We start from the raw sequence: 23,566 nt of genomic DNA, 5'->3' as shown, positions 1-23,566 counted from the left end.
CCACACAAGAATGATCTGTTAAATCCTTCAATCTGTTAACTGTCTTTTAGTGAATAATTAATCCATCCGAATATATTCATCATGAGAGATTCCGACAATTAAATACTTTCTGATGCAATCTGCACCTCTCGTTCCCCATGCTTATAGTTTCGGTCAGGGAGTTGTGATCACAATTACTCAAGTGTTCCCCCACCGAGAGATTTGACAAATCACCTGGTTCATTGTCAAGCACCAAATCCAGTGTGGCCGGCCTCTAATTGGCCTATTTACTTATCGAATCAGGAATCCTTCCTGGGCACATCTGACAAAGAAACTGTTCTATTCAAAGTACTTGAACTAAGGAGATTACAACCAATATTAGGGATGTTGAAGTAATCCATGACAACAACCCTGTTGCTTCAGCATTTTTCCAAACTCTGCCTCCCAGTTTGCACCTCTGTGTCTTTTTTGCAATGGGGAAGTGTGGTGGGTGGGGGTGGGGGAAGGGGAATTCGTCTTTTGAAAACTCCCAATCAAGTTACTGCTCCTTTCCTGTTTCTGACTTTAACCCATACTGACTCTGTGGAAAAACCCTTCTCGACAATCTCTGTTTCTGCAGCTATGATAATATTTCGGATTGTAAATGCCACTCCCACAGCGCTTTTATTGAACTCTCTATTTCTTCTGAATCATCTGATGCCTAGAACATCCATCAAACATTCCTGTCCCTGTGATATCCAATTCTCCGTAATAGCCAAAACATCATAGCTCCAAGTACTAATCCATGCTCTGAGTTCGTTATCCTTATTCTAGATACTTCTTGGCATTAAAATAAACACGCTTTAACCCATCACACTGACTTAAACTTTGCCCTATCAACCATCTATCCTTCCTCACAGACTCTACACGCTATATCTGCCTGTTCACAAGCAACCACGATTTCCGGTTCGAATCCTCCTGCCAAACAAGTTTAAAACCTCTTGAAGAGCATGAGCAAACGTCCCACCCAGGATCTTGGTACCTCTCTAGTTCAGGTGCAACCAATCTACCTTTTACAGTTCCTCAATTCCTCAGAATATATCGCAATGATTCACATATCTGAAGCCCTCCGCCTCACACCAGTCCTGCAGTCACGTGTTCAGCAGTATTTGCTCTCTTTTCCCAGCATCATTCGTGCGTGACACCGTTGGCAATGATGAGATTTCTACTCTGCTCATCCTGACTTTGAGCTTCGAACATAACTCCCCATATTGATTTTCAGGCCCTCATTCCTTTTCCTAGCTATCTCATTGGTGACAATCTGTGCGACGACTTCTGCCTGCTTTCCCTCCCACTTAAGAATCTTGATGACTCTATCCAAAACATACCTGACCTTGCAACCAGGAGGCAACATACTGCCGGTAGTCCTTTTCGCGACCAGAGAATTTCCTGTTTGTTCCTCTTACCATTGAATCTCCTGTCACCATCGCTCTCCTATTTTACCCTTTCCCTTCTGATCCACAGAGACCTGGTCACTATGTTTTTCCCCTGCAAATTACAGCCCACACCACCACCACCACCTCCGAATATATTAGTTCACTTTCCCTACCCATCATGTATCCACCTCCGCTCCTGTTCAGCCTTCGCTAAACTGATTCGCAAGGAAAGTATTTTATTTTCTAATCTAACTTCCCGCCTGCCCTGGCTCACGCTCTCCCCACTCCCACAGGTGAAATACGTCTGTTTACTCAACAGGTCATTATTTTATATTCTAATATACCTTCCCAGTTTCTCCCTGGTTCACGCTCTCCCCACTCCGCTGGTGAATTGTGGGCTGCTGATTCGCTAGATCAGTATTTTATATACTAATTTACTTTCCTTGTTGTTCCAGAATGACACTCTCTGCAATCCCGCTCGTGAAATTGGGGCTGCTGATTCACCAGGTCAGTATTTTCAGTCCGTAAGACACAGGCTGGAGGAGGTTTCAGCAATAGAGAAGACTGTAGGTGCCAGTAGAGAATGCAAAGATAGTGAGTAATGCAGGTGCTGGAGGAGACGACTTGAAGTGGAGTGATACAGATGCTGGAGGAGGTTACTGACATAGGGAAGGAAATACTGTGGAGGTGATGATTGCGGTACTGAGGTGTGTCAGTGCTGGAGCTGAAAATGTGTTGCTGGAAAAGCGCAGCAGGTAAGGCAGCATCCAAGGAGCAAGAGAATAGACGTTTCGGGCATAAGCCCTTCTTCAGGAATCCTGAGGAAGAGCTAATGCCCGAAACGTCGATTCTCCTGCTCCTTGGATGCTGCCTGACCTGCTGCGCTTTTCTAGCAACACATTTTCAGCTCTGATCTCCAGCATCTGCAGTCCTCACTTTTTCCTGTCAGTGCTGGAGAAGGGTACAGAAATAGGAAGGTGTATAGTTGTTGTGGTTCTGCTTGCCGAGCTGGGAATTTCTGTTGCTGACATTTCGTCCCCTGTCTAGGTGACATCCTCAGTGCTTGGGAGCCTCCCGTGAAGCGCTTCCGTGATGTTTCCTCCGGCATTTATCGTGGTTTGTCTCTGCCGCTTCCGGTTGTCAGTTCCAGCTGTCAGCTGCAGTGGCCGGTATATTGGGTCCAAGTTGATGTGCTTATTAATTGTATCTGTGGGTAAGTGCCATGCCTCTAGGAATTCCCTCGCCGTTCTCTGTTTGGCTTGTCCTATAATAGTAGTGTTGTCCCAGTCCAACTCTTGATGCTTGTCGTGTGAGTGTGTGGCTACAAAGGATAACTGGTCATGTCGTTTCGTGTCTAGTTGGTGTTGATGGGTGCGGATCGTTAGCTGTCTTCCTGTTTATCCTATGTTCTGTTTTGTGCAGTCCTTGCATGGGATTTTGTACACTACATTGGTTTTGCTCATATTGGGTATCAAGCCGTTCGTCCTGGTGAGTTGTTGTCTGAGAGTGGCTGTTCGTTGGTGTGCTGTTATGAGTCCAAGTTGTCGCAGTAGTCTGGCTGTCAGTTCACAAATGTTTTTGATGTATGGTCGTGTGGCTAGTCCTTTGGGTTGTGGCATGTCCTCATTCCGTTGTCTTTCCCTGAGGCATCTGTAGATGAAACTGCAGGGAATCTGTTTTTAGCAAATTGCATAGGTGTTCCTCTTCCTCTTTTTGCAGTTCTGGTGTACTGCAGTGTGTTCTGGCCCTTTTGAACAGTGTCTTTATGCAACTTCATTTGTGTGTGTTGGGGTGGTTGCTTTCGTACTTTCGGACTTGGTCTGTGTGTGTGGCTTTCTTGTGTACCTTTGTGGTGAATTCTCCGTTTGGTGTTCTCTGTACCATCACGTCTAGGAATGGGAGTGGGTTGTCCTTTTCTTCCTCTCTAGAGAATCGAATTCCTGTGAGTGTGGCGTTGATGATCCGGTGTGTGTTCTCTATTTCTGTGTTTTAATGATTACAAAGGTATCATCCACATATCTGACCCAGAGTTTGGGTTGAATTTGCGGTAAGACTGTTTATTCTAACCTTTGCATTACTGCTTCTGCTATGAGTCCGGGGATGGGTGAGCCCATGGGTGTGCCGTTGATTTGTTCATATATTTGGCTGTTGAATGTGAAGTGTGTTGTGAAGCACAGGTCCAGTATTTTGAGTATGAAGTCCTGGTAGATAGGTTCCCGGTCTTGTTGTCTGTTCTCTAAGTCCAGCAGGTTGTTTATCTGGTTAGGGCTCTGTTGATAGAGGTGAACAGTACCGTTACATCAAATGAGACCATGGTTTCTTCCTTGTCTATGTGTGTATTTCTGATGATGTCCAAGAATTCCTGTGTTGACTGTATGGAGTCACTGGATAGGGATAGGGATTGTGTGCTGGTGCTGAAGCGTTTTCCAGTGACAAGGAGTTGGTGTCGGGTATAGAGATTGTTAAAATGTTATGGTGGATTTAGGTGGTGGGGAATGTTTCAGGGACAGAGATGGACTCAGGGGCTGGAGGATGAACAAAACGGAATAGAAGCTGGAGGAGTTTTCGTGGAGCGGAACAGGACGCGAAGGAGGTGGTAACAGAATTTTAGAGCTGTATAGATGCTGGAGGCAGTTACAGAAATGAGGATGAGTGAAATCTATAGAAGGCAATAATGTTTTTATCGTCTGGGGGATGTTAGAGAAATAGGAAAGCAAGGGAGTTGATGTTACAGAGATAGAGAGATACGTGAATGTTCCAACAGTCTACTTATTTTTTTCTTAATTCTTTCACAGGGTATGCGGGGGGTGGGGGGAGCAACAGCTCAGGTTCGAGATATAGGAACTTGTATAGGTGCTGGAAGTGGTTCGACTGATGGGGAGTACATGGGCTGGAGTTAATTCGAGCGACAGGGATGGGTACGGAGACTGGAGGTATTTGAGAGATAGGGAGTGGTCTGCAAGATGGAGTTGGGCAGAGAGATTGGATGGGGTGTAGGGGCGGGACAATTTTACAGGGATAGGGAGAAGTGTAGGTGTTAAAAAATGTCGCAGGGAACACTTAGGGTGTAGGTGCCGGAACATGTAGCATTGATGGTGAGGGGTGATGTTGCTGGAGAATGTTCCATTGATAGGGAGTGGGTGTCGGTGTTGGGGAATGTTACAGGGAAGGGAGTGAGTGTTGGTGCTGGAGAATGTTACAGTGACAGGGAGAGGTGTAGGGCTTGGAGAATGGTATGAGGGATCGAGAGGATTGCAGGTCCCGGAGAATGTCATAGGGTTAGGGACGGTCTAAGTTGCTGGAGGTTGTTAGAAGGTAGTGAGGGGTGTAGGTGGCGGAGAAGGTTACAGGGATATGGAGTGGTATAGGTGATGTAGACTGCTACAGGGATGGGAGAGGTCTCGGTGCTAGAGAATGTTACATTGACAGCAAGTGCATGCAGGTGCTGGAGAATGTCACAGGATAGCGAGTATGTGTTTGCGCTGAAGCGTTTTACAGCGACAAGGAGTTGGTGTCAGGTCGATGGATTGTTACAGAGATAGCTTGGGGTTTAGGTGCTGGAGAATGTAGCAGGGACAGAGATGGAGTCAGGGGCTGGAGGATATAGAAAGTGGAATAGAAGCTGGAAGAGTTCATTGGGAGAGGGACCGGACGCGAAAAGAGGTGATAAAAGCAGTTTGGGGCTGAGAAAATGTTGGAGGAAATTGCAGAAATAAAGTTGTGCAAAATCTGCAGGAGATAATCATGGTTTTCTAGTCTGGGGGTTGTTACAGAAATCGGAAATCAAAGTGAAGATGACTCCATGTTACAGAGATTGCGAGGCATGTGTACACTCGAACAGACTACTGATTTTTTTCTAAATTCTTTCCCACAGTTTGGGAAGGGTTGCAGCAGCTCAGGTTAAAGAGATAGGGAGGGCTATAGCACTTGGGATGAGGTTAGAGAGATAGTGCCTTATGTTAGGGTTGGAAGTGGTTCGACTGATTTGGCGTATACGTCTGCAGGTGTTTCGAGAGATAGGGAAGTGTTTGGGAGATGGAGGTTCTTCGACAAATAGAGGTGGTGTGGGGTCTGAAGGTGGGTAGAGGGAAATGGAGGGGTGTAGTGGGTGGAGGTTTTAGAGAGATGGGGAGATCTGTAGGGTTTGGAGGAGGTCAGAAACATTGGAAGGGACGTAGAGTTTGGAGGAGGTGAAAGAAAAATTGGGGTACGGGTGCAAAAGGAGCTTAGAGTGACATGTAATGGTGTTGGGTTGGAAGTTATTAGTGAGATAGGTAAGTGTGTGGGGGCGGGATATCGTTCAAGGTAGGCGTTTGGAAGTTGGAGGTATTTAGGGAGATAGGTATGGAGGTGGTTTTAGATAAGGAGGGGTGTGGGAGCTGGAGGAGGTTCGTGAAACAGGAGGGATATCGGGGATGGAGGTGGCTCGAGAGATTGGGAGGGAGTGTGTGTGTTTAACCAAATTACAGATAATATCACTGCCACTGATGTGAGATTTAAAAGTCTGTAATTTCCAGGATTATCCCTGCTGCCCTTGATAAATGAAGGGACGAGATTGGCTATTGTGACCAAAGAGACAAAAATGTCTGTCAATGCTCCTGTCGTTTGTTCTCTTGCCTCCATCAATATTTTGGTTTCGATCCCATCAGGAACCTTTTAAAGATGCATGACACCTCATCTTTTTTAATAGTAACTTGTCTTAGAAGCTCGACACTCCCTCTCTTGAGATCATCCTTCACCAATATTCTCTTTGCTGAACACTGAGACAAAGAATTCGTTTGGGATCCCACCGACCTCTTCTGGTTCCAGCCATGTATTCCCTCCGTAGTCCTTGAGTTGGCCAACTCTTTTCGGCTACATTCGTGCTTTTTGTACAAGTATAAAAAAACCTTTGAATTCTCCATCACCCTGTTTGCTAACGACCTTTCATGACCCCCTTTAGTCATTTTAATTCCTTGTTTATGCACTTTCCCACTTTCCTTACATACTTCATGGGCTTCATTTGTTCCAATCCTACGGACAGTACGAATGGTTCCTTTCTCTTCCTGACCAAGGTCTTAACATTCCTGGTCAACCCAGGCTCCCTCCTCGAGCCTTTTCCGAAACCAATCTCCAACTTAGTGATGTGGGATGAATTGAGAACCGCAGTGCTGGGAAGTTTAGACCAAAGTTCCATATCCCGGGCGTCGTGCTTACAGTTGATCTAAGGTTAGCTGAACTCCACAAATCAGCGATACAGAGCGCAGGTTGAATTTTCGGCCTAACTCTGAGTGGGTCAACTTCACCCCTGGTGTCGGTTGGATGGAATAATCATCCCCACCGCCCAAACCATGACCGATAGACCAGGGACATAACGGCTCAGGTTGTGGCATGGGCCCTGTCAGCCAATGTGATTCGTGGTTGTGGATTAACTGAGCCACATCCCATCCGCACCCTGGCCATGGGACAGGTCGAGAATGCATCTCAGACCTCGTGTTGTGTTAGTAAATTAGCCAATATCTCCACAACGCAGTGAAATTTCAGCTCAGAATGCATCATGGGCATAGAGGTGGGATAGCCAATTAGCCAGTTTCACTCCCAGTAGTAGGGTTAATGCAGGGGAATATAGGACAAGGTCGCCTATCAGTCCTAGTTCGGATTGAGCCAATCAGAGTGCAGGACCGATCTTGCCGCTCAGTGCAAGGAAATCGAGGCGCTGGATCCGTTTTAGATTTGCTTCCCCAATTGGCTGTGCATTTGGCTGAGGCCTCGATGTGGCCCAATTGGTTTCGTGGACCACTACTGCGCCAATGCTGAGTGCAGCCTCACCAGACCCCGACACAGTTTCAATGATTACCCGCCAAGGCCTCCACCTCCAGGAACTTGCCCAGTCCTGGCAACAGCACGGAGGATTGGGAGTCAATCAGTCACCTGAACCATGTCATGGGTGAGCAGCAGTAGCTGAATGAGACCCAGCACCACCTCCAGCAGCAGCTGCAGCTCACCATCACCGTCCTCCAGTGCCTGGATGCCAACCTAGGCTGCGTCTTGACCTCGGTGGGCTCCAGCAAGGAGGAGTACATTGGGCAGCTGCAAAGGGTGCTCTGGCCTATCCTCAGTATGATGCACCGGAAGGCCAAGCCAGTGCCTACAAAACTGGTGGGCAGCGGTGTTGAGGATTTGAAGCCTGGGGCCTAGCACTGAGCACACAGAATTGGTCAATATCAAACATGCTCCAAAATCATCAGACCTAGATTTAATGGGAGTAAGATTTCAGAATTTCATCGAGGCCTCTCTGACAAACCTTTCATCCCCACCTGCAGCAAAGTAAAGAAGAGGCGAGATGTTGCTTCTCCAGTTTGTGCTGTGAGTCACTGGAGTATGGTCACATGCCGAGGATAGACAAATGGGCTTGCAAGCAGGATGCTGTGTTAAAATGTCTGGGCTACAGGAAAGTTGGGGTCATGCTTGTATTCAGACCGGTAATATTCTGCAAATGGGAGTAGAAACTCAATGTTGAGCAGGGCCTGTGTGCAGAGTGGATCTCACTTCCATGCACAAAACGAGAGATTCTGAAATAAACGCTGCAACTGACACTGACAGACAGCAAGATTCAGAGACAGAATGAATCCCACTTTCAATGGATGATGAGAAGTGAAGTTCCACAGTCGCAAGATTCGTGAATCTGATAATGAGTGGTGGGGAGCAAATGAAAGGTTCTTGGTCACAGACAATACCAGGCACTGGATAATACTGGATGAATTCAATATTCTCTTACATCATCAGAGATTGACAAAATGCGCTTTGCACAAACGTCAACCAACAATCGTCAAACTACTGTTGGAATGACTGTTTTGTTGTATAAAACCATTCAATCAAATAGGAAAACGCCACCAAACGATTTTAGAACCAGAATTTTATTGAACAAAATGTACCTAGAACTCGTCTCCGTCCTTACTATTCCCAAAAGGACCTGTACAAGATTATCACAATTCATTTGCGTGCATCATTCTCTGATCTGTAAATGTTATCATTCAAGTATCTCATCATATTTTAGACGTCTGCCTTCAAGATGGTGCATACACATTATCGAGAGTTGGGATGAGTTCCTCACCACAGAAACCATTGCATCTAATCTGCTCCAGTATCAATGTCAATAATATCATGAATAAAGTTCAACGCCGAATTGATCCTTTCTTTGTTGAACCATTTAGCTCTGTCTGATAGAAAATGATATTGTTGATTACCATGTAAGGAACAGTGTACCGCAGTACACAAGCTCTACCCATCATTTTGTTTGCTCGTATGTACATTTCAACCCAGTTTGCAGGACGGGTGTTATCTTTCGGCCTTGTCCTCTTATCTCTGGGATGTGAGAATTTTTCTGCTCTTTTGCCATTTGCTATACAAGTTCATATAGGATGTGCCTTGCTGTTGTTGTGGATTTGGATTATACCTGCTCATTTCTTTCAGGCCTTCAGAAGGTTTCTGTTTGACCTGGTGTCACTGTTCTTTATGAGTTTCGCTGTTCCTCCATGTGGATTGGTCACGACACCTTAATGCATCTTGCTTCTCGATTTTCATTCCCAGCGATTCTCTGCCAAGTCACTCTTTCCATTCGTGTATCATCTTTTCAGCAGCTCTGAGTTGTTTCCTTTCGAAGTTAGTTTCATAATTAATGTAACCGGATATTTTATCATTCTCTTCAACTGTTCTCTGAACTTGGACTGCGTCGCTACATAAATTAATGTGTTTGTGCTGCAAGTGAAATTCCGCAACATATGTGCAACTTCCTCAAATATATATTCAGAATTGTCATCGAGGAGTTCACTAACTTTAAAAATGAACAAAATATACGGTAACCACAACAGTATAAAACTGCTCGATATGGTCAGGAATAAAATCACAGAATTCCGTCTGCTCTCCATCTCTGGATCATTCTGTCCCTTGCTATGACCCTTCAGTCCCTTACGACTCGACTAGCCACTAATATATGCCTTACTGTCAGAGCATTCAGCAACAGAATTAAACCAAATGGTAACAATGGCGTTAAAATCTTATCAACCATTCTGAATCCAATCCATCTTGGGTCAGTAAAATAGGCTCGTTTGTTAGAACAATACAGAGGCACATTGGTAATTATTCGGTTAGGCTTAAATCGAAAGTAAATTGGTATGTTTTTTAAACTAAATCATATACTTATTGTTGCAAGAACTCCTGTTGCAGTTTTCCTGGTGCAATATTTAAATTTAAGCTTTTGGCAACAAATTGCAATAAATCGATCAAATGTAAAGGCAACAGTGAACAAGACTGAACAGTCCATTGCTAAGCGAGCCAGGAGGTAGTTAACTTTACACACAGCAGTGAGTTTCAGGAGAGGCATCGGGAAATAATACCAGTTGATTCGGAGAAGCATGACCTCAGTGATAATCGTCAGTAGATCCGCCATTGCCATGGCCACCATGTAACAAGTGGTGCATTTGGAGATCCCACACTTTCCCTGGGATAGGATGACAACTGCCACGAGATTTGCTGTAAGAGGAAAGAGGCAGAAGGGTCTCCATATTGTTCACATTCGTGTGGAGATAGTAAGCACTGAGATTTGTTTAAAAACATGGAAATCGGCCCTTTTCACAATTCAAAAAATAAGTAAGGCACGGCAGGCAATTGTCAATACATTAATTTTCTTTCATACGTGGAACTCGGGATTTCGACAAATCTACTGTTATGAAGTTATGGATATTTTTATATCCATAGAATCATTGAATAACTACGGAAACTACTTGGCCTACCGAGGCTGTACTGACCCTCAGGTGAAACATGAGTTGCTGGAAAAACACAGCAGGTCAGGCAGCATCCAAGGAGCAGGAAAATCGACATTTCGGGCATAAGCCCTTCGTCAGGAATGAAGCTGGTGTGCCCAGCGAGCTAAGATAAAAGATAGGGGAGGACATTTGAACGAGGGGCGCTGGGAATACGATCGGTGGAAGGATGTGAGGGTGACGGTGATAGGCCAGAGAGGTGGTGGGGACGGAGCGGTCGGGGAGAAGATTGCAGGTCAAAAGGGCGACGCTGAATCCGGTGGTTGGGACTGAGATAAGGTGGGGGGAGGGGAAATGTGGAAGCTGAGAAATCTACATTTATCCCTTGCAGTTGGAGGGTTCCTAGGCGGAAGATGAGGCGCTCTTCCTCCAGGCGTCGTTTGGTCAGGGTCTGGCGGTGGAGGAGGCCAACGATCTGCTTGCCCTTGGCGGAGTGGGAGGGGGTGTTAAAGTGTTCAGCCACGGGGCAGTTAGTTTGGTTGGTGCAGGTGTCCCAGAGGTGTTCCCTGAAATGATCCGCAAGTAGGCGGCCTATCTCCCCAATGAAGAGGAGGTCACATCGGGTGCAGCAGATACAGTAAATGATGTGTGTGGAGATGCAGGTGAACTTCCGACAGATATGGAATGATCCATTGGGGCCTTGGAGGGAAGTAAGGGGGATGGCACAATCGCAAGTTTTGCACTTCTTGCGGTTGCAGGCGAAGGTGTCAGGAGTGGAGGTTGGGTTGGTGGTGTGTGTTGACCTGACGAGGGAGTCGTGGCTGGAGTGGTCTCTCCGGAACACTGATAGGGGTAGGGAGGGAAATATATCTCTGTTGGTGTGGTCTGTTTGGAGGTGACGGAAATGGCAGAGGATGATATGATGTATCCGGAGGTTGGTGGGGGGTAAGGTGAGGACCAGTGGGATTCTGCCCTGGTGGTGATTGGAGGGGCGGGGTTCAAGAGCGGAGGTGCGGGAAGTGGAGGAGATGCGGTGGAGAGCATCGTCGACCACGTCGGAGTGGAAATTGCGGTCTTTGCAGATGGAGGCCATTTGGGTAGTTCGGTAATGGAATTGGTCTTCCTGGGCGCAGATGCGATGGAGGCGAAGGAATTGGGACTGTGGGATGGCGTTTTTACAGGGTGGGAGAAGGTGAAATCTAGGTAGCTGTGGGAGTCGGTCGGATTGTAGTAAATGTCTGTGTTGAGTCGGTCACCCGAGATAGAAATGGAAAGGTCTCGGAAGGTGAGGGAGGAGTTGGAGACGGTCCAGATAAATTTGAGGTCAGGTGGAAGGCGTTAGTAAAGTGAATGAACTGTTCAACCTCCTCGTGGAAGCACAAGGTAACGCCAATACAATTATCGATGTACCGGAGGAAAAGGTGAGGTATGGTGCCAGTGTAACTGTGGAAGATGGACTGTTCCAATTTCCGACGAAGAGCCAGGCATAGCTGGGGCCCATGCGGGTGGCCATGGTGTCCAAACCAAAGGAGTAGCCGTGGGCACTTGCATGGGCCCCAGCTATGTCTGCACTTCGTCCGATTTGTGGAACAGTCCATCTTCTATAGCTACACTGGCACCACGCTCCACCCTTTCCTCCGATACATCGATAATTGTATTGGCGCTACCTCGTGCTCCCACGAGGAGGTTTAACAGCTCATCCACTTTACTTACACCTTCCACCCCAACGTCAAATTTATCTGGACCGTCTCAGACTCCTCCCTCCGCTTCCAATACCTCTCAATTTCTATCTTGGGCGACCGACTCAACACAGACATTTACTGGAAACCGACCGACTCCCACAGCAACCTACATTCCACCTCCTCCCACACTGCCCCCTTTTAAAACGCCATCCCACAGTCCCAATTCCTTCGCTTCTGCCGCATCTGCTCCCAGGAGGACCAATTTCACGACCGAACTACCCAAATGCCCTCCTTCTTCTAAGACCCCAAATTCTCCTCGGACGTGGTCTACGATGCTCCCCACCGCATCTCCTCCACTTTCCGCACCTCCACCCTTGAACTCCGCCCCTCCAATCTCCACCACGTCAGAACACCACTGGTCCTCACCTTCCACCTCACCAACTTCCGGATGCATTGCATCATCCTCCGTCATTTCCGCCACCTCCAAACAGACCCCATCACCAGAGATATATTTCCCTCCCCACCCCATCAGCGTTCTGGAGAGACCATTCCCTCCGCGACTCCCTCGTCAGTTCCACCCCCACCCACCAATGCAACCTCTACTCCTGTCACTTTCCCTTGCAACCACAAGAAGTGCAAAGCTTGCGCCCACATCTCCTCCCTCACCTTCCTCCAAGGCCACAATGGATCCTTCCATATCCATTGCAAATTCACCTGCACCTCCGCAAACATCATTTACTGCATCCACTGCACCCGACATGGTCTCATCTACATTGGGGAAACATTTGTGGAATGTTTCAACGAACACCTCTGGGACACCCGCACCAACCAACCCATCCGCCTCGTGGCTGAACACTTTAACTCCACCTCCCGCTCCGCAAAGGTCATGCAGGTCCTCGGCCTCCTCCATCGCCCGACCCTGACCACACAACCTGGAGGAAGAGCGCCTCATCTTCCGCCTAGGTTCCCTTCAACCACACGGAATGAATGTAGATTTCTGCAGCTTCCACATTTCCCCTCCTCCACCTTATCTCAGTCCCAACCTCGGATTCAGCACCACCCTCTTGACCTGCAATCTTCTTCCTGACCTCTCCGCCCCCACCCGTCTCTAGTGTATTACCCTCACCCTCACCTACTTCCACCTATCATATTCCCAGCGCCCCTCCACCAAATTCCTTCCTCCCCTCATTTTATCTCAGCTCGCTTGGCACACCAGCCTCATTCCTGAAGAAGGGCTTATGCCCGAAACATCGATTCTCCTGCACCTCAGATGCTGCCTGTCCTGCGGTGTTTATCCAGCATTACAGTTATCATCTCTAGTCTCCAGCATCTGCAGTCCTCACTTTATCCCTGTGCTGACCCTCAGAATAACATGTCAACCAGAGCCCCCACGAGAATTTTCCATGCCTATCCGGTAATATCACATTTCCCATGGCAAATTCACCAAGCGTGTACATCCCTGGACACTAACGCTCAGTGGATAGTCCTGCTGCCTCACATTGCCAGGTCAGTTCACATGAGAAAATCCTGAGCACAGACAATAAACCAATTATCTGAGCAGTTCCTTCCTTGCAGAGCGTTTTTCTTTTCCAACTTTCTTATTCAAGTCTGTTCTCTGGGGTTAGCACAGCACCAGAGACCCGGGTTTGATTCCAACCTGGGACAACTCTCTGTGTGGAGTTTGCACATTCTCCCTGTGTTTGTATGGGTTTTCTCCGGTGCTCCGATTTCCTCCTACAGTCCAAAGCTGTGCTTAAATGTCCCCAATGACTCTGCTTCCAGCACCACAGCTGGCAACGCATTTCATTTATGCATAACTCTCTGTGTCAAGAACCTACCTCTGACATCTCCTTCATTCCTTCCTCCTAATATCTTCAAACTATGAGACCTCGTACCAGTCAATCCTGCCCTGGGGAAAAGACTCCGGCTCTTGACTCGATCTATTGATCTCATTGTTTATTACACCACTATCAGGTCTCCTCTCTTCCCCCTTCTCTACAGAGAGAAATGTCCGATCCGATTCTTCTTGTCTTCATAAGGCAAGCCCTCCAGTCCAGGCAGCATCCTGGTAAACCTTCTTTGCACTCTCTCCAAAGCCTCTTATATTTGCTATAGTAAGCCGACAAAAACTGGACACAAAATTCCAAGTGTGATCTCACTAGGGACTTGTTGAGCTGCAGCAAAACCTCGCAGCTTTTAAACTCGATGTCCCTGTTAATGAAAGCTAAAACACCACATGCTTTCTTCACAACACTATCCGCTCGGATGGAAACTTTGAGGGATCCACGTACGTGCACACCCAGATCCCTCTGTTTCTCCACACGGCCAAGAATCCCGTCTATTATCGTCTATGTTAATATCTGTGAATTGATATCAATTATTTCCTAAAACAGGACGTGCGGCACTCAATTCTATTTAAAATTGTGCACCAGCAAGAAGATTAATCCACATGAGAAAGTGTTGTCAATAAATAATTTCATCTAATTAGATTGAAAGTAAATGACGTGTGAAACAGAATGCCATCACCCAGACAAGAGCCAATCTAACGTATAATTCCTCTCAGAATCAAAAGACGATTGCTGTTATGGTTGTCCATTTTTCATTGCACACAGTGGAATCTGACATTGATAATCTCCAACAATACGTATTATCAGGGAATTTCCCCCTTCCTGAATCTGGCTTCACAGGACAGACCATACAGAAACACGCACACACACACACAAACACACACACACACACATACATACCACAGATAGACGGACACACGCCTCGACACATACATTCGCAGACACACATCTCTGTGGGTGAGAAACAATTAAACAAGAAGGAATTTTCAGGGAAAAAAAGTCGCATTGTACAGATAAAAATGACGTATTGGTACCAGTAATAATGCTATGGTGTCAGTATTAGAATGTCCAGCAAATACTATATGAAGTCACTGTACATATCAAAAGCCAATGCATATAAAGAATTAAACAATTTCAACCCTTATAAACACTTACCAGGAATACCAATTATAGTGAGGATCGCATAAAACATTTTCCTGACAGCTCGTACGGTACTATGCATTTCATCTGTGAAAGTGCTGTGTTGGTTTGTACTGCAGAAAATTTTCACAGTTAAACTCTGAAATGTTCCATCCCAATGCATTCATTTTATACTTTCAGGGGCATCCATCGCGACGCTGAAGTTTTTTTTTTCATTTGGTAAATTTTGAGTAAACAGATTACAACATGCGTGACATCCCCTGTTGATGAAATACACAGGGTGCTTGATTTAATTAGAGCCTGAAACACTCAAAATGGCCAGGTTTGATCATTTTAAAGTCGAGAGTGTGGTGCTGGAAAAGCACAACAGGTCACGCAGCATCCCAGGACCAGGAAAATCGACCGTTCGGACAAAAGCCCTTCATCAGATTCCTGATGAAGAGCATTTGCCCAAAACGTCGATTCCCGCTCCTCTGTGCTACCTGACCCACTGTGCTTTTCCAGCACCATACTGTCGACTCTAATCACGAGCATCTGCAGTCTTCACTTTCTACTGATCAGTTTAAAAATGTGCTCACACTTGGAAACTGCGAAACGACAACAGGAGTTTGAGATCTGTATTTTATACTGTTCTTGTGCTGGACCTAACGAATCCACTTAAACAAATCAGAACCCCAAGATAAACACGTTAAGATATTCATAGCCCAGCAAGTTAATATCCAGCCAGTACTGTCATTCACAGCTCTCTGTGGCTTTCACTCAGCTGAGCTCTCTCACCCACTTCCTTCTTTTTCTCCTGAACTTTATCCTATAGCTGCTTGTTCAACTCGCTTTGAGGAAATTTGTTGTAGCTGCATTTTCTCTCAGTTATGTTTCTGGATTCGCATGGGAAAGGATGTAAAAGCAAGGTTCTCCAGTACCACCTTTGCTTTACTAACGTATAAAATTTAGCTCCATGAGTTTTTTTTCACATGTACAAAGGTGGGAGCAATGCCTCTTTGTTTGAAATGTGTGAACCCCACATTGTAGTTATCACATCTGTCTGATTTCTTGTTCTCGAATTGAATCCCTTCTTCAATGATGTACCTGGATTACAGCAGCAGCTACTTCCAAAATTGACCGATGGGGCGTTGGATGATAAAGTGGAACCATCATAAAATGCACTCAAATTCTGTAAAATATGCACATATAAGACACGACCAGCTATCCTCAGTAGCCACACTCGCAGATGACAATCAACATGAGTTCGACTGGGACAACACTACTATTATAAGACAAGGCAAACAGAGAACAGCCAGGTAATTCCTAGAGACATGGCATTCATCCACAGATTCAATCAATCAGCACATCGACTTGGACCCAATATACCGACCACCGCCACGGACAGCTGGAACTGACAATCGGAAGCGGCAGAGACAAACCAATATAAATGCCGGAAGAAACATCACAGAAGCGCTTCACAGGAGGCTCCTCAGCACTGAAGATGTCACCTAGACAGGGGACGAAATGTCTGCAACACAAATTCCCAGCTCAATGAACAGAATCACAGTAAAGGTGATTCATACTCGGTAATTGTAACATTGTGGGGTGTATAACACTTCCGTCAGACAGATGGCTGCTTATTCCAGTCTCATAACACAAACCATTCGTTCTCAGGCTACTCTCAGAATTTTGCTGCGTTTGCATCTGTATCCTCCTTTGGATATATTGATCAAATTGGGCCGGTTTGTTCTTGCAGTCAGGGTCATGCTTCATTACCATTACTCTGAATCTCGGGATGGCCCATGGTTTCGGATGGTTCAGGCCGCTCTACCCCATAATATCAACTATGAAGACCGGATGCTTTATTTTCAAAAGATGGAAAGGTTTGTAATGAGGCATGTGCTGGGTACAATCAAGTGATGTTAGGGGCTCAGTTGGTATACTAGAATAAAATTTCCATCTCTCATTCCTATTAGTGACATCCCCATTCTCTACTAGGATCGGTATGCCAAAACTAGGCCCGAGAGTACGAGAAAAATGAAAGTTATTTATTTTACAGCGTTGTTGCTTTAACTCTTTTTGCATACTCCTCACCCTTAGTGACCTTACACTGTCTCTCATGTTTCCTTTGTTTTCCATCTAATCATCCACAGTCAGCTGTGAACATCCCTCAGCTTTTGAGATTTCCATCTGCTGTACCTACCTCTATGACCCAGTCAGTATTCCTTCAACAGGGCATTAAGGTATCTTTACAATCTTTAATTAGCAATAAATTAATGCAGCCACGCTTCAAATTAACCATGAGGCAATGGCACTGGCTACTGACAATGTGTACAGTAATAAAACCAACTTGCCCTGCAATTAATTCTCATTTTGTGAGTCAGGGCTAATACAATTGGTTATTAAAAATAATAACAAAATAATCATTATCTGTAATTCAGAGTGTAAACTGAACAAGTGACTGAGACATTTTAAAATTTTTCAATATTAACTGGAAATTCATTTAGTCAAAATTCAATTTTAAAATGTACATAGTTAACAACTCTGAATTACATTATAATTACCTGGTTCTAGTCCCTTTTTTAAAATCCAAGATTAGGTTCCATAAGTGGTCCTGACAAACATTGCTCATTTACAATTCTATAGGCCGTGAAATCGCTGCAGCAGCATTAAAAGGTCTTGTCTACTCACATGGCAACAAAATACTCCGAATGCATAAATAATGGATAAATCCGAAGGCACAGATATGAACAATAGAATATTGATTTTGTTGCATGATTTATCAGAACATAATATTGGAATTGTCAGTGAGGGAAGAAAATTGAGAAAGAGTAAAGCCATGACTAGTACTTCATAGTCACCAATGAGTTGCAGCAGTTTTAAAATTAAGTGGATACAAACGAGTTCTAAACAAAAATTGAACATGCTAGTATCATTTTCTGAAAATAATACTGTTGGTTCGGGATATTTTCGACCTATCCTTATACTCCCAGTTTTACAATATTTAAGCAAATTAAATGAAGCTCATGGACTTCCTCCACTAAATGATCAAATGTTAAAGTCTGAACTGATTTTCCTCAATGGTTGGTTTAGATTTTTATTAAAATTTAACAGAGACCTGTTCTCATCCTGGAACAAAATGATTCTGAGCCAGAGGCCAAGATTTGGTGTGCTACGACTTTAATTCCTTTCGTCAATTCCTTCATTTGTCCAACATGTCGAGATGGTGAAAATGATCTTTGGAAGTCGCATGAAATTATAGGGAATTTGAGACCAAGGTTATACTAATGTCAAATGGTGCAGAATCTAAGGAGAATACTTTTTGTTTAAAACAAAATTGTAATTTCGTGTTTCACCATATTAAACTGATTTCAATTGAAATGAGAATTGTTTTCATTTAAGCATAAACGTGATTAGTTAGAAATTGACAGTAGGACGGACATGGTCTGTAAGAAAAACAGGGGAGTGGAAGCGATAATATTTCATTTCATAATCACTGATGGTTCTTTACAATTAAAAGAAATCATCTTAAATTCCCAAACTGCAAATCAAATTCAAAACATTCCTGGATCTCAACTCCAAGCGAATATGTCTCTGGGCAGTCCTTCAAGCTGGCGTTTGAAATTAACTAACCCCATCCGAACCTCAGCAGTCGTGGCGTGAGCCTGTAACTTGTGAAAGAGAACGAACAAAACCACACAAAGACAAACTGGCGAGTGGCGCAGCTGTGAATGTTCCCGTAATTTTCCTGCAATTACCTCTCTATCTTGCACAGATGAAGGCAAGTGCAAATGCAACGTGTCTGCCAATTCCAACAGGTTTCCCTTGCTCTACTTTTGTGAAACCCCGACAGTCATTTCTTCCACTCCCAGAAAACTCTTACTCACTGAATGAGCCAGTAGTTCTGAAAGCACTGTTTAAACCAACCGAATTCAACACACGGAACAATAGACACCAACACCTCCCACGTGCCATCTTTGTATCCAACAAACCCAATGTTGAATTTTGAATTACAGAATTAATCCCGACAAGAGCCTCCAACATGCCAGACTGCTGGAATATATTTATATAAGATTGTCTCGAAAATAACGTTTCCTTATTTTAAAGACAGACGTGAGTTGTACCTTTCACCTATACGCAACTGTTCATACGACTCGGCTTTAAACAAAACAGAATTCATTTAACACTATAGTTGGAACACGAACAAAAAGAAAGAGGAATTGCACTGTTGCAAAATTTAAACGACCCAATAAAATAACAATGACTAACTAACTGTTCCAAAACAGTAGCATCCCATAAACACACTTCTTGTAAAAAGGGTAAATACAAACAAATTCTTGCAGGAAGGTTGGAACAATATCCAGAGAAAGACTTCAGAAGAAAGTCAGACGAATCCTTCAACGAAGCTTGCAACTCCCATGTACTCATACATCTTGTGACAGCTACATCAAAACCAAACTAGAAAACGCCTTAACCATGAGGCCTGGACACACCTATTCAATTGTTAAACGATACTCACCGGCACCTCCGCCTTTATGAACTTTCAAAAAAAAAGGACAAAGCTCCCTTTTTAAAGTGACAGACTCATCATACGAGCTAGGGAAGAAATCGAGGAGGCCCTGGCAGAAATGTTTACGCCATCTGCAGCTAAGTTTACAAAGGACTTGAGGGTGGCGAATAGTGTGTCTTTATTTAAGTGAAGTTCAAAGAAGAAGCCTGGGAACTATAGAACGAAGAGTCTGTCAAAAGTGGCTGCTATGTTATTGGAGGATGCAGAGAGATAGATTTTACACGCATTTGGCGGGGGGAAAGGACATATTAGGAATGGTCAACATGGCTTTGTACATCGGAAATCGTGACTCACAAACTTGATGTAGTTGTTAATGGACGGAAGCCAAAAGATTGATGAGGACAGAATGCTACACGTTACATACATGGACGTTCGAAAACTTGTTGACAAGATGGAATTCAATTAGAAACATAGTCGGCATTGCATTCTGGTAAAATGAAGACGGGCTGCATTTATAGATAATGACAGGGACCTGGGAGTTTTGTCAAACGGAAGGGTCTGGGGTTTCTTGCATATAGTTCGATGACAGTTGCATCGCAGGTAGTCTGGGTAGTTAATAACAGTATTATCACCTTTGTCGTCCGTGCTAATAACATTGAGTATCGGAGTGGAAGTTAATTTTGAGGTTGTACACGATCTTGGTGATGCCACGTTTGGCGTATTGTGCGTGTGGTCGCTCTGTTATTAGAAGGTTATTACTTAATTGGAAAGGTTTCAGAAAATATTCAGCAGGATGTTCCCTGGACTGAAGCGTTTTAAATTACGACAGGCTGGCTAGCCTCTGATTTTTATCAATGACGGGGAGACGATTGAGTGTTGGCATTATAAAGGATTATAACACTTTGAGATATACAGATACGTTGAATACCAATGTACTCTCTCCAGGGTGGCGGAGTTCACAACTAGCGGGCATGTATTTAAGGTGACAGGAGAAATGCTTAAGAGGGATAGGAGGGGCAACGTTTTGATACAGAGAGTGGTCGCATTTGGACTGGCCTGCCAGATGAAATGGAAGAGACAGGCAGAGTTAAAGCATTCAAAAGACGTTTGGACAGTTTCATGAATAGGAAAGGTTCAGAGACACATGGGCCAAGCGGATCCAAGTCGGTTTAATTTTGTTTGTGAGTATTGCCAGCGTAGATGAGTTGGATCGAAGGCTCTGTTTTTGTGCTGTATGACTCTGCGAAGCTGTGTAGCTATAACAGTCGGGGTTCCAAAATAGAAACAGGAAGTAAGTTGCAGAGGTGAATTAAATTAACGCATTCATCATTAAGCATTTAATTTCAGTGGTTTTATGAGCGAGATCATACCTAGCACAGTATAGTGATTTTTCACCACATTTTTGTCCAAATCCTTTCCAGGCAGGAATATTTTATAATAATCAGTTACTATCTGTTGAGTTGTTGTGATATTTATAGTCAATATGTTAGCACACATTTAAAAGCCCTACTCGTGACAACTTCAATATTCACGTGCAGCCGATGGCATCATGGTGTTGTTGCTGGGTTAATAAGCTGCAGAACGACACCATGCTCCGTGGATCCGGGATTTGAATCCTAGCACACCAGATAATGGAATTTAAACTCAGTTAGAAAACTGTCTGAAATGAAGAGACTAATTACGAGCATGAATCGATTGGCAACTGTCAGGTAAAATCTCATCTGATTCATGGTTGTTCTTAAGGGAAAGAAATTACTACCCTTACCTGATCCGGCCTACATGTGACTCCAGATCCACAGCAAGGTGGTTGATTTCTAATAGCCATCTGGAAAATTAAAGTTTGCCAATATTTGCTAGCATAGCCAGCGATACCCTTATTTAGCAATTGAATAAAGAAATAACGTAGTCTGTTGGTACAGCATTGTATCACCTGAGCTTTCTTCCACCAGCATGAAGTTTGAAACTCAAGTGGAATAGTATTGAGTTTTGCAACTTAATGCTTAATAGTAACTCAGATTCATAGCTGCCTGAAGAATGAATGAATGTTCAAATACACTCAGATCACATGACATATATGAAGAAAGTGTCCTGATAAAATTCATTCTCTGGGATAGAGCAGCTGTAAGGTCAGCTGTAAGGTCAGACTTTTCAGAGTAGGATTGTTCTCACACTTCACGACCTGGCTAGAAATCTTAATGTAAAAATAGCTTTGTGACAAAATGGCTTCTAACTGTTTCGTGTCAATTTTGTTCATTTCTTCAACACAGTGAATCCACTTAATCAGTCAATAACTATGTTAGTGAGTGGGTGAATTCAGTCAGGCAGGCAGACAGTGTCCATGTAATCAGTGAATGTTTCCATTCAGTCAATCAGTCAATCAGTTCGTGCATTTGCTCAATAAGCCAATCAGTGCGATCATTTGTCAGTCATTACATTCATTCTGTCTGTCAGTCAGTCGAGCAGAGCATACTTTAATTCATGCATCCATGCAGTCAGTCAACCAATAATGCATCCGTTCAGTCAGTCAGTGCGTCCATTGAATCAGTCAGTGTGTTAATTCAGCCACTCAGTGAGACAGTGTGTCCAGTCAGTCAGTCAGTCTGTGTGTGCATGCAGTCAGTGCGACCATTCAGTCAGACAGTCAATACGTTCAGTTTATTATTGAGTCAGTGCGTACATTCAGTTCGTCAATTAGTCAGTGAATTCATTAAGTGTGTCAGTCAGTTCGTGCGTACATTTAGTCAGTCAGTCAGTCAGAGCGTGCGTTCACAGTCAATGCGATCATTCAGTCAGTCAACAGTACTGAGTTATCGTCACTATCACCAAAATGATGATCCACAAAAAAACTTCAAACTCTTGACCGGAATTAATCCTTCCAGCTTCCTGTAACTCTATCACATTTCTCGTGGGACGATCTATGTATTGGCATTAAACGTCTCCTCGACTTATTTTAAATCTTGCCGCCATTGAATCCTTTCACATGAAGGCAGTCTCAATTTATGTCAGCAAAGTTGGAATGCTCCCTAACTGCAACATAATCCTCTCACATATATTTGCAATTGATTATATATCTGCCCATGTGTCTCTCTTCAAAGTTTGGGAGATGTGCTTCCGAATCACAGACATGTATATTAAATTGATTTTATTTCTACTCTCTCGTAGTAAACGCAAGTTGTAAGTAAATTCTCGATATTTGCCCCCACCCCACCCCCACTTCACTCCCGCCGCAAAAGAATGGATGTTTGCCATGGTTTAAGATAGTATGAGATTTGGTCGACTCCCCATGAAGGAAATGGTACAATGACAAACCACTCTCTTGATTGTTTTCCATTCCTTTGACTAGGATTATATAATTGTCAATCATGCTGATTTCATGACATGTTTTACACTCGAAACTATCTGCCAAACTTTCGTTTGTCTTGAAGAGAGAAGAAACACTTCAACACAAGTAGAAAGTGTTGCGGAAATTCAGCAGTTCTGTTGGAGAGAAAGCAAAGTTAACGTTTCACTTCAGTAAGCACTCTCCATTTCTCCAAATAAGTTCTGAAGAAGAGTGAAGCCATTGTATGTTCCTTCTGCTTTGTCTACACAGACTCTGGGCAACCTCCTGAATTACTCCGACACCTCTACACTTTTGTTTCAGAATTCCAGCATCCGCAGATCTTACTTTTATTTCCACAAAAACGCTTAACAGAGTCAGACTTTTCGCAGGCACTCGGATCCCTTTATAAAATGGCATTCCCCGGAGATGAAAGGCAATCGAGATCCACTTGTAATAATTGACAGATCTATTTGTTCTGAACGCTGGTGCTGAGTTTGCCTTTTGGATACACCTGACATCTTCAGGAAACAAGCATACACCCACGCCTTATGTACCGTTTTTGCAAGTTATTTTGCAAAACAAATTGTGACACTCCTCTGACGTAGTTTGAAATTGAACCTGGATCTCGTGGCTCAGTTGTAAAGCTGCATACATGTCTGGTTATGTTATGTCTAAAAAGTGGTTTGGGGAATGTCCAAGCAGCCACACCTGAAAAGAAAGCCCGATGTGGAAATCATCTTGTATTCAGACGTGGATACATTAGAAAGTAGAATACAGCAATAATTTGCTCTTTTTATTGTTTAAAAATGACTTGGATGAGGAAGTGGAAGGATGAGATAGTCAGTTTGCCGATGAAACGAGGTTTGCTGGAACAGTGGATCGAGTGGAGGGCTGTTGCAGGTTGCAACGTGACATCAACAGGATGCACAACTGAGCTGATTAGCGGCA

At 44.2% G+C, this 23,566-nt stretch overlaps 1 pseudogene; it reads right to left on the bottom strand.

Annotated features, from left to right (window-relative positions):
• Positions 1–8,998: 8,998 nt before the first annotated feature.
• On the bottom strand, positions 8,999–14,886 carry LOC148138202 (putative G protein-coupled receptor 139; annotated as a pseudogene).
• Positions 14,887–23,566: the final 8,680 nt, after the last annotated feature.

Source organism: Chiloscyllium plagiosum, unplaced genomic scaffold (genome assembly GCF_037043375.1).
Source record: "Chiloscyllium plagiosum isolate Xiang-an unplaced genomic scaffold, Cpla_swu_hap1 HiC_scaffold_41, whole genome shotgun sequence".
NCBI lineage: Eukaryota > Metazoa > Chordata > Chondrichthyes > Orectolobiformes > Hemiscylliidae > Chiloscyllium > Chiloscyllium plagiosum.
The sequence above is the reverse complement of the archived record's forward strand: the minus strand, read 5'-3'. Positions and strand labels throughout refer to the sequence as shown.